Genomic DNA, 14,076 nt, shown 5'->3' with positions numbered 1-14,076 from the left:
TTTAAAGTAACCCCTGTGTGTCTAAGAGCGGCGGTAAAAACGAGCAGCCACTGAAGCTGCCCCGGTCCGCGGAGACTATCAAGCGGTGTCACCTTGGCTGTCGTCACTGATATCTGCCACCTGTCACCGGGCTGCCCTGTGCCCGGGGGCTGTGGCCGTGTCCACAATGGGTTTGTCAATAGCACTTCCGTCTGAGCGTGGCGGCGGGGGGGAACGTGTCCTCTGCTTTCATCAACAGCTTGAGTCAACAGCCTCAGTGTGCACCATTAGCATACAATCCATATTCATGCCCGTGTCTCCCTTCAGCTGCATCGCCGGCACTCCTGCACATTTTCCAGCCGTTTTTTTACAAACAGCATGTCAAGTGCCCCATTTTCACCGGGAGTCCCACATGTCCTTTTATGTATTCACACCACAGCCACAGCAAACAATGTCAACAGGTCTCAAGGTCGTCATTCCTGCTGATTTTGTGTGTGTGAGAGTGAGAGTGAGAGAGAGAAAGAGAGAGAGAGTGTGCTTGGTGTTTGTGTTTTCTGTGTTTCAGAAAGAGCAGCCAAAGAGCTGCAGAAGTAAAAGGGGGAAAATAAAGATAAAAGCAAAATACATGACATAAGGGGTACGGTGTGTGTGTGTGTGTGTGTCTTTGTAGAAGTAAATGTGGAAGTAAAGCGCCTGCGTGCATGTGTGCCATCATATCTGGATGATGAGCATGCGCACGGGTGCAGGAGCCAAATTGGGTGCAAAATTGGGTGCATGTGTCATCATATAAACATAGCCATAAGTGTAGGTGTGTGTGTACTTGTATGTGTGCATGTTCATGCGAGCATACATGCCATTATATCATTAAGTGTGACCACAGTGTGTAAGACTGCATGTGCACAAGGTGTGTACATCGCCCTACATCAGTGTGTGTAAACATACAGTTCCACATTAGCACTAGTAATAGCTGTAGTTAGTGTGTGTGTGTGTGCTCACTTGTTGACAACATGCACTGACACCAATTGATGAGTGTGTATGCATGTGTGTGTGTGTGTGAGTGCAGCATGCAGCAGCAGTGGTGACATGCCTTGGGATAGCTGACAGGTAGACTAAGCAGGAGCATCCTCCACCAGTCCACTGGCGTCTCTGTGAGAAAAGAGGCCAGTTGATCTGGGGGTTAGAGCTTCCATGGCAGAGTGCGCCTTGCTAAATAATGAATGCTTAAAGAACAGATCTGTGAAGCTCTGCTACTCCTAACCATCCCTGCATTCGCTCATCTCTGCACCCATACAGGCTATGAGCAGCACGGCGGCCGAAGCATTTAGCCGGCTCCGTCATAAATATTTCAGCCTCTAGGTCACTGGCTGCGCCCACCGCCACTCCACTGCACTTAGCTACCACCACACGGTGATGCCACAGTCTTTTGACCCATAAAGACACTACCAGAACTCTGCTATTGAGTCAATTCATCCACTGCCTATGTGGATTTACCACGTAGACATAGCGGCGAAGGCTTCTTCTATAGGAGTGGCATGGGTGGAACTGTTGAAATGGCGCCTACTGATTGAATGCTGGTCGATATCTCCTAATTCTCCAGAAACGAAACAATTAAAAAAAAAAAAAGTGGCTGTGTTTTCGCCCATATTTCCCACATAGGCTGTTTTTTTATGCTTTCTCTAATTAAAACCCAAAGAATTTTCAGCAACAGTCAGGATTAGCCTATATCTGACTAAGATAACTGCAACACCGAGACAATGAACGCTCCACATTTCCAAACAATATAGAGGCAGAAAGGGATGGAACACAAATCAAATCCAACACCGAGACAGACGGAAAAAAAATCGCGGCGGCGGTGACGACCGGTTCCGCCGAACAAAGTGGATTTCCACAGATTTCTCCACGCGAGCCCTGTTTAACAATGCACTTACAGTAACAAAGGCGTTGCTGTCACACATGCAGACACCTGAGCAACACTTGAACCCACAGACACTTGGGAGTAACACTACTTGGAGACACGATGCGGAACGACGGTGCCACGGTCCAAGCCAAAAACTACCAACTTGTTCCAGCGGACACACAGCAGCTCCACTCCACACAGCGGTCCAGCACCAAGCCAGAGACTCTGTGAAAAAGAAGCCGGCGCGGATGATAAATGAGAGGTCTCATCTCCCTTACCCCGATAAGCAGCGCCGTTAGCGACTATATGAATAAATCTCAGAGGCAAATAGAATGCATCAGAGCATTCAAGTGTAAACTAGGGCAAAGCTCCAGCACTGTACCTTCTAGCTATGCTACTCTGGAGAAAAGTCCCTGTGTAGAACAACCGATCAGACACACACACACAATGAGGCATAGACATGCTGTCCTCAGTCATCTGTTACACAAACACACACACACACACACACACACACACACACATGCACAGCAACTGACATCCACATGCACACACCTGTTTTGGTCAGTCCAGTCGTGTCCAGTCGTGCCCAGTCCCTTCCGATCCGGTCCCCTGTGCTTGGCAGAGTGAGGAGCTGGTTTCACCCCCCACGCAGCCCGGCGCAGACAGCTCACTGTTATAGATGCACTGACAAGTGAAAGGAGGGAGGCGTGGTTTCACATGAGATAAATAAAAGAGGGAGGGAAAGAGGGAGGAGAGAGGCTCCCTCAATCTACAATTCAATTTTGCCCTCACACCCCCTTTTCGCCACGTTGCCGTCTCTCTCCCTCTCCCTCTTTTCTAGCGTATTCTCGCTTTTATTCTGTCACTGCCTCTGCTCTCCCCGTTTCCTCCCTCCACCCTGTTCATCCCTCCTCACCTCTCTGTTTCCATTCATTTCTGTCTGTCTTCTGCTGTGTTGTTTCCTGTTTCTTCTCTCTCTCTCTCTCTCCTGGTCACACTCTCCTCTCTGCCTTTTGCTCTCTTTCACTACCCCTTCTCTCTCTTGGCTCTAATTCACTGGGCAGTAGTGTGTGTGTGTGTGTGTGTGTGAGTGTGTGTGTGCGTGCTTGCATGTGAGACAGTGAAACAGGGCAGCTCCGGCCATCTGTTGGAGCCTGCGAGCTTCACCTATTCAGAGACTCATAAAGGCAGAGGCGCAGCGAGGGGAGAGAGAGAAAGGAATGGGAGGGAACAAGGATCAATCTTAATGCTAAAGGGGCGGGGAGGAGAGGCACAGCCTGGCATACACACCATATCTATCAGGCTGGCACCTCTGAGGCGCGCTGGCGTGGGCATGCCTGCTTATTGGGACCTGGCTTCAAGAGGAGCTTGGCTCATGTTGCACAGGCATGCAGATAGAAAACAAATGCACACAAAAAAGAACAAGCATGCGCGCACCCAAATCAATTTCCATGCATGTGCGCACACACACCTTCAAAAAGGCATGTATGGATACATGCATGTGCACGCACACATGAACACTTGTGCATATGCACGCGCACACACACACACGCACACACACACACACAAATCCACAAAACCCATTTACTCCTTGACAAAACAAACAGGATATATCAAGACGGATAATCCTGCAAACTCAAAGAGACAAGAGGACAGAGCACAGAGGACAATTCCATAGACTCACACACACACACACACACACACACACACACACACACACACACACACACACACACACACACACACACACACACACACACACAAAAAAAACACCGCCCTGAATCCTTCCATCACAATGGAGCCAAAGTAGGCATTTTCCTGCCTGGTTGAAGTCAGGTATTTCTCCTGAGTGTCGGTGTCACTTCCGATCCCTGGCCAGGAGGGAGAGGTGTGGCGGAGGAGGGCGGAGGCATCCATCACTGTCTCCGGCAGCCGTCCCATGATGGATGCGCCTGTTTATCCCTCTCTGCAGGTTATTTAGATGCAGTCACAGCACGCGAGATTACTGATGGAGAACCTCTGCACCTCCCCGCCTCTCCTCCCACCCCATCTAATCAATAACGTTCTTATCTGCTATCTGCATTTCTAGGTATTTCTCGGTGGAAATCTGAGACAGAGAGAGGCACAGAGATTAATTGTCCGCCCCCTCTCAGTGTTTTCAATTACAACGCCTGCGATGGATCATCTATCTGTCAACTTGGCACATGGTATTTGTGTCGCTGCAAAGAGATGAATTCATGCTGCCATGTGAGAGTGAAAACTGTATTTTTTTTTTTCCCGGCCACAACTGTCCTCTGCAAATGCAAAACCCGGTCTGCAGGATGCAAGACTTTGCATTACAATTGTGGATAGAGAACATTGCATTTACTGGTCCAACGTCAGGTGCATTCACTGCTAATCCTGGTAAGAAAACATTGTCATTCAAGCCAAGCGGAACCATAAGTCTTGTGTAAGACTGGATTAGCGAGGTCTAATACTATTCATAAGCATCTTATGACAAAACATACAGCCAGAAAATTATCCATTCCCCCACCGTATGCATATCAGATGATGTCTGAGACTCTGGGACTGCTTACATAAAGCAGCCATCTAGCATGCTGAATTACAAACAAAGCCCCTGAGACGTCCGTTTTTCCTGAGCAGCGCTGACATACCAACACAGCAACCCAATGACACCACTTTAGCACATGGTTTATTCATGCTCTCTCTCTCTCTATCTCTCTCTCTCTCCCTCTCTCTCACGCACACTTCAGCTGTGTCATCCCGCTGATTTCTGACTGGGTTTAGCATAAATCAGCAGATCAACATCCTCCATCAAACTGCCACTTAACAGGCCACTTAACAGTCTGCTAACAGCATTAGCATGGAAATCTCTCCCCGCTAGTTACCACTACAGGTTGGTGTCTCCAATCCCAACAGGCTTCGCTGATGTCAAACTTCACAACATCTATACAAGCAAGCGGGGGGGGGGGAGGAGAGAGCTCAAGCGGGCAGAGAGTGACACAGACTGAGAGAGACAGAATGAATACAAACATGTACACACAACCGACAGACAAGAAACAATTGTGCTGAGGACCCCGGAGAGAGGGGCTGCGGCTGAGCTAACCTTGGGAAACTTGTTTTGCCTTTCTATTTTGTGCTTCAGTGGACATGGAGTGGGGGAGGCCTTGTGCGTCCCCCTCGCGCGATACCGTCGAGGCCGGCGCATAAATAAGAATGAACGATTCTTCCTCTGATAGCACGGAAAGACAGCTACGTTCCACCCTGCTGAGACCTTGTCCTTGGCCGAGAGTCTGCTGTTACAAATGAATTTGTTCCTTTTCTGCGCAGTGTGCGCCGGGCTGATAAAAATATCCCCTGTCAGCTGGGTGTGTGAAGAGGGGAGGACTCTGTGCAAATGAGGCAGACCCCCTCGCTGTCTTGCGCTCCTCGCCAACTCTCTATCTCTGAAAGCACTCCTCTCTCTATTCTCTCGGTTCGGGCTGGTCTTTTCAAGGCTGAGTTGGCCCCTGTCTACCCGCATCCACCCGCACACCCCCCACCTAGCCGCCCCGTCCCTCCCTGCCCTGCCCTCCATCCATCCTCCACTTCCTTGACTGAATGTGGGTGTGTGGAGCCGTCAGTGGGGCCTTTGCATGCAGACAGCTCTCCATCACCATGGCTACCTTACGCTGAGAAACAGAGTGTGTGTGTGTGTGTGTGTGTGAGAGAGAGAGAGAGAGAGGAAGCTAAGAAAGGAAGGGAGTGCAGGAGCTGAGAATGTGAAGGACTCAAGGACGGAGAACTGACAGATATTGAGGATGAGAGGAGTCCTGGCACTGTGGAACAAGTCTCCTGAAAATAGCACACAGACCACTGCAGGTAGAATGGTAATAGGGCTATCTAACCTCTTGGCACGTGGCTTTACACCAGAGGCAGACAGCCACATGATACCTGCCTCTTGGTCAGCTTGTGTAGCATGCACACACACACACACACACACACACACACACACAAACACACAGCTGCGGTCATTAGTACTTCAGCTATCGGATGTATTCTGAACAAATACATTCCCGACACGCAGCTCATGTGCACACGCATACAGAAACAATACACGCATATACACACACACACACACAAGCCAGATGCACACACATACACAAATCCACAGATGCGTGCATGCACATATACCCACACACATGCATGCATGCTCTCAGACACACCAGCATCAGAGGATTAAACATATGTCCAGAGGACAGCTTTCTTGGCTCATTACAAATGCAAATAGCTGATTCAGTCACATTTTGCAGTTTTGCTCATCGTTCATGAACCACATTTCCGTCGCCTAAGTCCCCATGACGTAGTCGATCCTCAAAATGCCAGGCAAGGATTTAGCCAAATACCCCGACATCATTACATCCCGGCGGCGATGCACACCACACATCATCCTGTCCTGTCTAATGCGTTCTCCCTTATTTATTTGGTCCCTCCTGTCACCCGCACATCAGGACCTCCCATTGTAAATATAAATAGTTAATAAGTTGGTGATGAACAACCATCTTTTCCAGCAATTGGTTCCATGCCCCGGGGTGTTGTTATAATTCATTCATGAGCATCCAGCGACTCTGCAAATTATCTTGAATCACGCAGAAGGCGAGGAAAGGACAGACAGTAATAAAGACATATAGACAGGCGTAGAGCTGAAGGAAAACATGGGAAAGGCCAAGTCTTACCCAATGAGCCCATGTGGTTTTGTCACCAGCCACCAGGGGGCGGCGAAGCCACGGCTGGACAGAGAATATGCCCCGTTCTGCACCCCAATCTGAAGATCAAGTCCTTGTATGTGCTGTGAAATGAGAAGAAAAACATTGGCATCTTCACTGGATGATGATTGGTTATACATCAAAAGGTTTATCCAACTTAATATTTCCTTACAGTAAAGGAAGATATGGAGGAGCAGACAGATTGGATCAGAGCAGATTGGATCAGACACATGTAGGCACGCACGCACACACACACACGCACACACACACAGAATCTTTGCTCCCATCTGTCCATGTGTGGCAGGCACTGCAGTAGTTGGAGAACCGTTAGCAGACTGTGGGATTTGCAGATCAAAGCGTTGCCCCCCGTTGAGGTCTGCGGTCCCGAGGAACAGAAGCCTCCATGGGACAGAGCCAGCACCACATCCCCAGCTAATTAACTAAAACCCCTTTGACGTCGTGCTATTTGCATTCCTAATGTACAGCGCTCACTGTTAATATCTGCCACACATATTAAGCGGGGAGTGCTTGCGGGTTTGTCTAACAAGGCACCCCAGCGCTTTTAGCACAAAGACATTTGTAATCACTTTAAAACATCACCCAGGAGGGAGGGGGGGTGGCGGCAATATGGAAGGGTGGAAGTGCTCAGAAAAACTAAACTTTGTACTGCGGCACAGGTGAAAGTTCTGGGGAATTGTGTGATTTGTAAGGTGAACATGTCCAATTTATTCTCATGTTGAGCCCCTTTCACACAAGTACTCTGTTCCAGAAATGTGTTAACAGGAGAAGTATTGCTATTCTGGGAGATTCTGCTGTGGCAGTCGTGTGGCTCGGGACAAAATTTTGCAGGACTGTTCCGCCAAGGTAGCTTTGTTTAGCATGCACAGCCAGGCGATGAAAAATACTTTTGTGCACGCACAGAAAACAAATGAAGAAGAATTGAAGACGACGGTCTGGAAGTTGGTCAGATGACAAAATTAGGGAGCGACATGCTGAGATCGCACAGCGGCATCCTCTGATGTTTTCTTTGTCTGTCTGTTGCGCCCGCTCTCCTTCCCTTACCTGGCATGGTCAGGGCCTGTGTGAATAAGTGCACACGGAAAATGCTCCAAGAACTTTTTGTGAGAGTGAACAGCGACAATCGCCACCTTCTCCGGATATGTTGAGATGTTGACGTCGTCGGTAATGTGCCAGAATCTGCGTGTGAAAGGGCGGCTTTGGTTTAAATTTTCTTTACATGCCTGCTCACAGTCACTCATGCACTTCTCTCCTAACAAAGATGTTGCCCCAGTAAAGCTTCAAGTGCCCTCCTCTGCAGCCCTGCGCTCTCACCGCTCACCAGACTGAGAGAGAAGGGTCTGAATTATAAATCACGCTGCCTTTTAACGGCTATGTAGATTAGCAGGCAGTCGTGTTTGGTGTCCTCAATAATTAATTACTTGTTTGTACCAGAAGTGGACTTCACTTCTTTTTTGTACGGTTGTCTGTGTCTGCAAACAAACACTCGCTGGCAAGCAGTCAGGAGCTGTCAGGGTGTGAGGACGGCTCCTGAAGAGCCTGCTATAAGACCTGACATCACAACGAAAGGTCACCACCACGGGGGGGCATTCTGCTAGCGTGTGTGTGTGTGTGTGTGCTCTTACGTCTACACCTGTGCACGAACAAAAATAGAAAGATTATGAAAAACCTCCAAAGTGTGGACATATTGCCTGTTCAAACTTTTTCAAGGGGGGTAATTCAGGGTTAGGGTTGTGCACGTAGTCAAGAGAGGTTAAGGTTAGAGTTATGGGTTAAAATATAAAGGCAGTCAAGTCCTCACAGGTGTAGGGTGTATGTGTGTGTGTGTGTGTGTGTGTGTGTGTGTGTATCTGAGCAAATTTTCCTTGAGTGTCAGTACTCTCAGCACTTGGACTGCTCTGTGCACAATACTGCAACAGCCAGCCACGGTGAAATGACACCTATAAAACAAATTGTCAGAAGACAGCAGCCTATACTGACTCTGAACTCCATAGTATCCTGGGAAATCGAAGCCAGCGCTGCCCTCCTTGTCTCAGCCTTCTGGCCACTTCTCCACTGGTGCCCTGAAAAAGCCCTGTAAGCAGTGCAAAGACAGGTGGGAGGATGAAATAGCATCTCTCTCTCTCTCTCCAGTGAGGGGCAAAATGATGAATTGTGTAAAATCATCTTTGCCACTCCATATTAAAAAAAGTCAGAGATTAAGCCAGCCACGCAAAAGCTGGAAAAGAGCTGATGCAGACAGAGCAGAGGAGGGCCCATTAGAGAAATGGTCCTGTCTGTCTTTCTGTCCGGCTGGGCGACACCTCTCCCCTTAATGAGCTGTCTCAAGTCAAACAGGAGAAATACCAACACAATAAATTACCAGGCTCATCTCCTCCCGCTCGCCTCCACTCAGATATGGCTGAGTAATCTTTCTATCTGGCCTCACACCATCCAGAATGAGATTCTGTCAAATCATATTCTACAATCCATGGGCTCATTTGCATAACTATGTTAGATGTTTCCAGCCAAACTAGTGACATGTTTTTTCTGCAGTTAATTAGATTTTGGAATTATTTTTTTTTCCTAAGAAAAAAACCAAAAAAAAACACAAGACGATTTCTCCCATGCTTGGTCTTCTATTTTCATTTGGATGTGACAAGATGAAATTGTGTGAGAGGGTAATTGCGTGGCAGTGTTGGAATTAGAGCTGAAGAGAGAAGGTATTTTGCAGTTAAGGAGCAAACACTCCATTCCAATTTCAGTCTGTCTGTTTAGCATGCAGGCTCTGAACAGTTCCTTCCGACATGGCAAACCTCATTAAGATAGAGCAAACTAATTCACTTGAGAAAGAAAGCTAATCCTTCATATCTCTTTTTTTTTTTTTTTCTCTCTCATAGATATAGAGACAACCTAAATTGAGTCTTAGGGGACATGTGCACTTCAAGGTAGACTTCTTTCCAAACTCTTATCGTTAACAGGAGATTACAGAAGAGAAGAAAAGGACGCAACCTTAAGCTACCTTTGAACTTGTGCTGTCAAAAACCTGACGAGTTAAGCCTCTCGCCCCTCTACGGCAGCCCGCACTGACCAAAAACTGTCAAGGGTGTGGATCCCTGGGCCATGCGGTATCACTCCACTCATCTGTCTATTCCTGCTGCTAAAGCACAGCTAACCTTTTCCGTGGCAGCGGATGGGGAAGAGGGCAGAGGACAGGAGGGAAGGATGGAGTGAGACGAGGAAAAAGAAAGGAGGGACGAGTGGAGGGATAGATGGAGGAATGAGACTGATGCTCGGCCTGCCATGGACAGACATCCATTAACCAAGCACTCAGCATGGGATATGGCATTTACCGGGAGCAGCCAAATGCCATGGCAATTAATCAGGGCCCAGAATGCCAGTCGTATCAATACCTCTTGTACAATCATGGGCATGCTTGTGCATTTAAAACACACACACACACACACAAACACACACACACTTCACACACTTCAAATATGTTGTCTCTTCAATAGGCCTATACCTTTTTGTGTGCATGAACAGAAAACTATGTGTGGATAACATACTGTGGGTTGTCTCAAACTAGGACAGACACACATCTACACACACACACACACACACACACACACACACACACACACACACACACACACACAGAAATAGAATGAATACATCACTAACACAATCACAGAGTAAGGCCTGGGAGATGGCACACATTTTGCTCTGCGGGGAGTTGCAAATTGCTTTTGAGTAACCGAGGTATAATTGACAGGAGAAGAATGTGCTGTCATTTTGCTAGCATGCCTGTCATTAGCACATTTTTCATTTTGTACGAGCTCCAAGGCATTATTGTTTTGCTGGCCTCAATCCCTCCCCGGTGAAGTGAATATGTTTTTAAATGGTTGTGAGCAGAATGTTGTTAGCTACAGAATACTCCCCGAGGGGAACAAACACAGGGACAATTGGCTCATTAGAGGCAGAAACTCTTCCAACCACAATATGGCTGAAACACACTCAGAGCAGAGACAAAGTCGCAGAGTGGGGAGCACAGATGGGTACAGAGGAGGGACTGGGAGGAAGACGCCGGGACACCAACGATGGTAACCTTGTCTTAATGTCACACAAGAGAAATCTACTTCTAAGATCATGAAGTAAATGTATATTACCACCGCACAAGGAGGGGGAGTGATGGGTTACAAGCAATGGGATTGCCGTAATCCCATTACCATTGTACTATCACAATATCTGACTGTAATCAGATTACAGATGCTTTCGGAAAGGTACTCAAGGATATCTGATGGTGCAAGGGAACATAAGATGTGTGATTATTCAGATGCTTGAAACTACACGGTTTCTTAAAATAACAATAATAATAACTCTTCTTAAATTAGGGTCTGTACATGTCAATGAATCATTTGTCCAACTGGTAATAGTCCAGGGCTCGTGGAGGAAATAACCTGAAAATCGCTGAAAATAGCCAGATTATATGATAAACAGATTACACCACAGATTATAAATTTTAGCATCTGTGGTCAATTATAGTTTGGAAGTAACCTCCACTAACCTTCACACGGATGACCTCAGCAACTCAACTTTGGTGACTCATTTGGCTGAGGCCCTTCAAGCCGAGCTCCAGCGCTGCATTGTTTGCCACGGGCCTCCTATAAAAAGAAAAGCAGAGTATTTGTAATTCAGCAAATGAATGACCTTACCATGACAGTCGCAATGAGACACCGGTGTCCCAAATACACCAAACAACGGGCCGGGCCCTGCTACTGACCTGCATGTTCGAGACAGAGAGAGACACTGACAGAACAAGGGAAACAGGAGGAAGCCTCTTCGTGACAGTCTGCAGCCTGTATCTCACTTTTTTTGGATGAACGTCTTGTTGCAGACTGGAGGAAGCCTCAGCTAAAACAGCTCTTGAGGTTTTAATGTTTTGTACAGAGATTAGAGTACTATTTTTCCAGGACATATCATCTATAATTCATTTCGTCGACTGAATCACCAGACATCACTCACAGAGTCTATTAATATCAAATTCATAGGCTTACAGTCTGATGAAAACATTCCTCTGGCTCAACCCTGAAAACAGCAACTTTTTGGATTTGCAGCATTTGTTGCTGCATTATGCACAGAGATGCAGCGGGGAGTAAATCCACCTATTAAACTCAATGCACCCTACTTTTCCTACTTTCCATTTTAGGCTGAATTACCTTCATGATACAAATTCATAATAAGCAGGCAGGTAAGCTGGAGAATCAAACACATGGAATATCCGGCAGTATGAGTTTACGGTCATTTTAAGGACACAATGCATGAATTATTATTATTATTTCTGTTTGCGTTGGTGGCTCTTGGCCCTCACATGGTCACCAGCCCGGGGGGTCATGGCTAATTAGTTTACCCGCTTCCCCACTTCCCTTCCTCATGCACAGTTTGAATCATTTCTCCCACAAACCTGGAAATGCCTGCTGCTCTGCAATTCACCAGACTCATCAGATATTACTAGTCGCCGGGGGCTCTGAGATAAGAATAATAAAAGGCAGAATCAGACACAGGGCCATCCGGCTGGGAAGCTTCAAATTCCTCCTCTGCACGCCTGTTTCGCGGCGCCATCTACCGATTATCAACAACACACACTTATTTACTGTTTGAAGACGAAAGCAAAACATTTTGTTATATAGGCAAAGAGTGAGTCGTATCCTGAAAAATAAGTAGGCTAAGCTGAATATTACTCTCCCGTCCAGTAGAGCTGTCGCATACCACCTTACATGGTTTCTAAAAGTAGGCCACCGGTCATTTTGGGCCAGCGCACTGATATTTAAATTCTCCTCTCTATTATCCGGTCACAGGTGTGCCTCGTGCTTTTATCACGAGCTTAACAGCGGCTTTGACCTGACTCATGCGCTCAGAGTCGAGGACTAGTATCATTTAATCGGTAAGAAAACTATTAGCTTTGTGTTGATACAAGTTTAAACAATCACAAAAAGCCTCAGGAGGTGATTGTCTCTTTCATTTTGACACTTGCCAATTTTGCACAGAAGAGGGCGCCACCAGGTTGGATGATTTTGACAGACCAGTGGGACTCTAATCAAGTTGTGCAGGGTGACGGCTCTGGTTTGGCCTGTTCAATCGGTAGAATAGAGTAAAAAATAATACATATGTCTTTCTTAATTTCTCTATGACAAACCATTTATGAGAGAAATATGTCAGCTTGTTGATGCCTTTACAATGTAGGAGTCATGACTGGGAGGAGTACACTTTAATTTGTGCACTGATCAAGCTTAAATGTTAATTGGCTGCAGTGCAGCTGATGGGAGATTAATTTATCAGTCCCTTTGCACCAAATCGAGAACTGTTCTAATTTTCCTTCTTGCTTCCCTTCCTCCATCTCATTCTTCCATAGAGCCCATAAATGACCTATTACAGTTGTCAAATTGGACGATAACGACATCAGCATCTCGTTCTGGGTTGCCTTTTTGGATTGGAAAGAGCAAGTCTTTATTGGAAAACTTCATCGGGTTTAGCTTTTGAGAGCTGAGGCAAATCAGGAATGGGCTTCAATTTTCTTTCACTTAAATCCATCAGGTGCTGGATTTTCTTCACAATTGGAGACCTGATTTGCCATTCTGTTTCAAGTTTCAGCTACCCAGTTTTACTGAGAAATCACCGAGAAATGTTGCTGCATAGGCCAAATTAACTGTGAATGAATTGCTGGTCCAGTTTATATTCTGAATTGATTGAACGGAAAGTGAATTGACCCAAACCCTGGTAGGTAACTAAAGCTCAAGCATATCCCTATTTGTCCCCACAGCGCAAACACCCTCGTCCTGTCCATTGTAGCTGCAAAGCCAGAGGTGTAAATGAGACATGACAAGAGCATCTGACATCCATTGCCCCAGAGGCCAGAGGGTGTGTTTGGTGGAGAGACAATCTCCTCAGATTACATAAGCTCATCCAGGAGCCATGAGAGTGCACGAGAGAGAGGAGTGCAGTAATAACCTGTGGATCACTTCACTCTGAGTCAACATCAAGGCTCTTTGTTTGTTTTTCATTATTTCCCAACGGCCCACAGTTCCTGGCAGTGAGGGTTCCCATGACCTTATACACATGAACACTGTCTCAACCAAACTCCATCGCAGTGCTGATTTCACCCCCGAGAACTTGCTGTAACCGTGGAGACCAAATGACAGCCTCACTCATTGTCTTTGCGTGTTTTTCTTAGGCAGTTGAGCCTTTGTGAATGAAACAACAGCTTACACCCAGGCAGAGGAACCCATAATCTGTTTAAATATGCACCTGAGAATTGTTGTTTTGATTGCCGATAGAGCTGTTATTACAGGCATTATTGTAAGCCTGACAAGTAGCTCCTGGCAATGGCTTGATTCACTGTCACAAAGTAAGATCACTGTTGCCAATAACAGATGGATGGATGGTTGCAGGGATGGATAGATA

At 46.7% G+C, this 14,076-nt stretch overlaps 1 protein-coding gene across 4 annotated transcripts in view; it reads right to left on the bottom strand.

Annotated features, from left to right (window-relative positions):
• sulf2a (sulfatase 2a) overlaps positions 1 to 12,217 on the bottom strand; it is a 48,861-nt gene extending 36,644 nt beyond the window's left edge. For 2 of the 4 annotated variants that reach the window (XM_030052363.1, XM_030052368.1), the window contains exons 1-3: positions 12,080 to 12,217; positions 11,183 to 11,279; positions 6,592 to 6,704 (exon numbers count right to left, since the gene is read on the bottom strand). The gene's annotated coding sequence lies outside the window, so the exon portion shown is untranslated. Of the gene's footprint in view, positions 1 to 2,428; positions 2,561 to 6,591; positions 6,705 to 11,182; positions 11,280 to 11,398; positions 11,541 to 12,079 lie in introns of all 4 variants that reach the window. The other 2 variants (XM_030052364.1, XM_030052366.1) reach the window with 2 other exon arrangements.
• Between the last annotated feature and the right edge of the window lie 1,859 nt (positions 12,218 to 14,076).

The sequence above is a fragment of the Myripristis murdjan genome, chromosome 5 (genome assembly GCF_902150065.1).
Source record: "Myripristis murdjan chromosome 5, fMyrMur1.1, whole genome shotgun sequence".
In the NCBI taxonomy this organism is placed as follows: Eukaryota; Metazoa; Chordata; class Actinopteri; order Holocentriformes; family Holocentridae; genus Myripristis; species Myripristis murdjan.
Note: the sequence above shows the minus strand (reverse complement) of the source record. Positions and strands in the feature narration are given on the sequence as shown.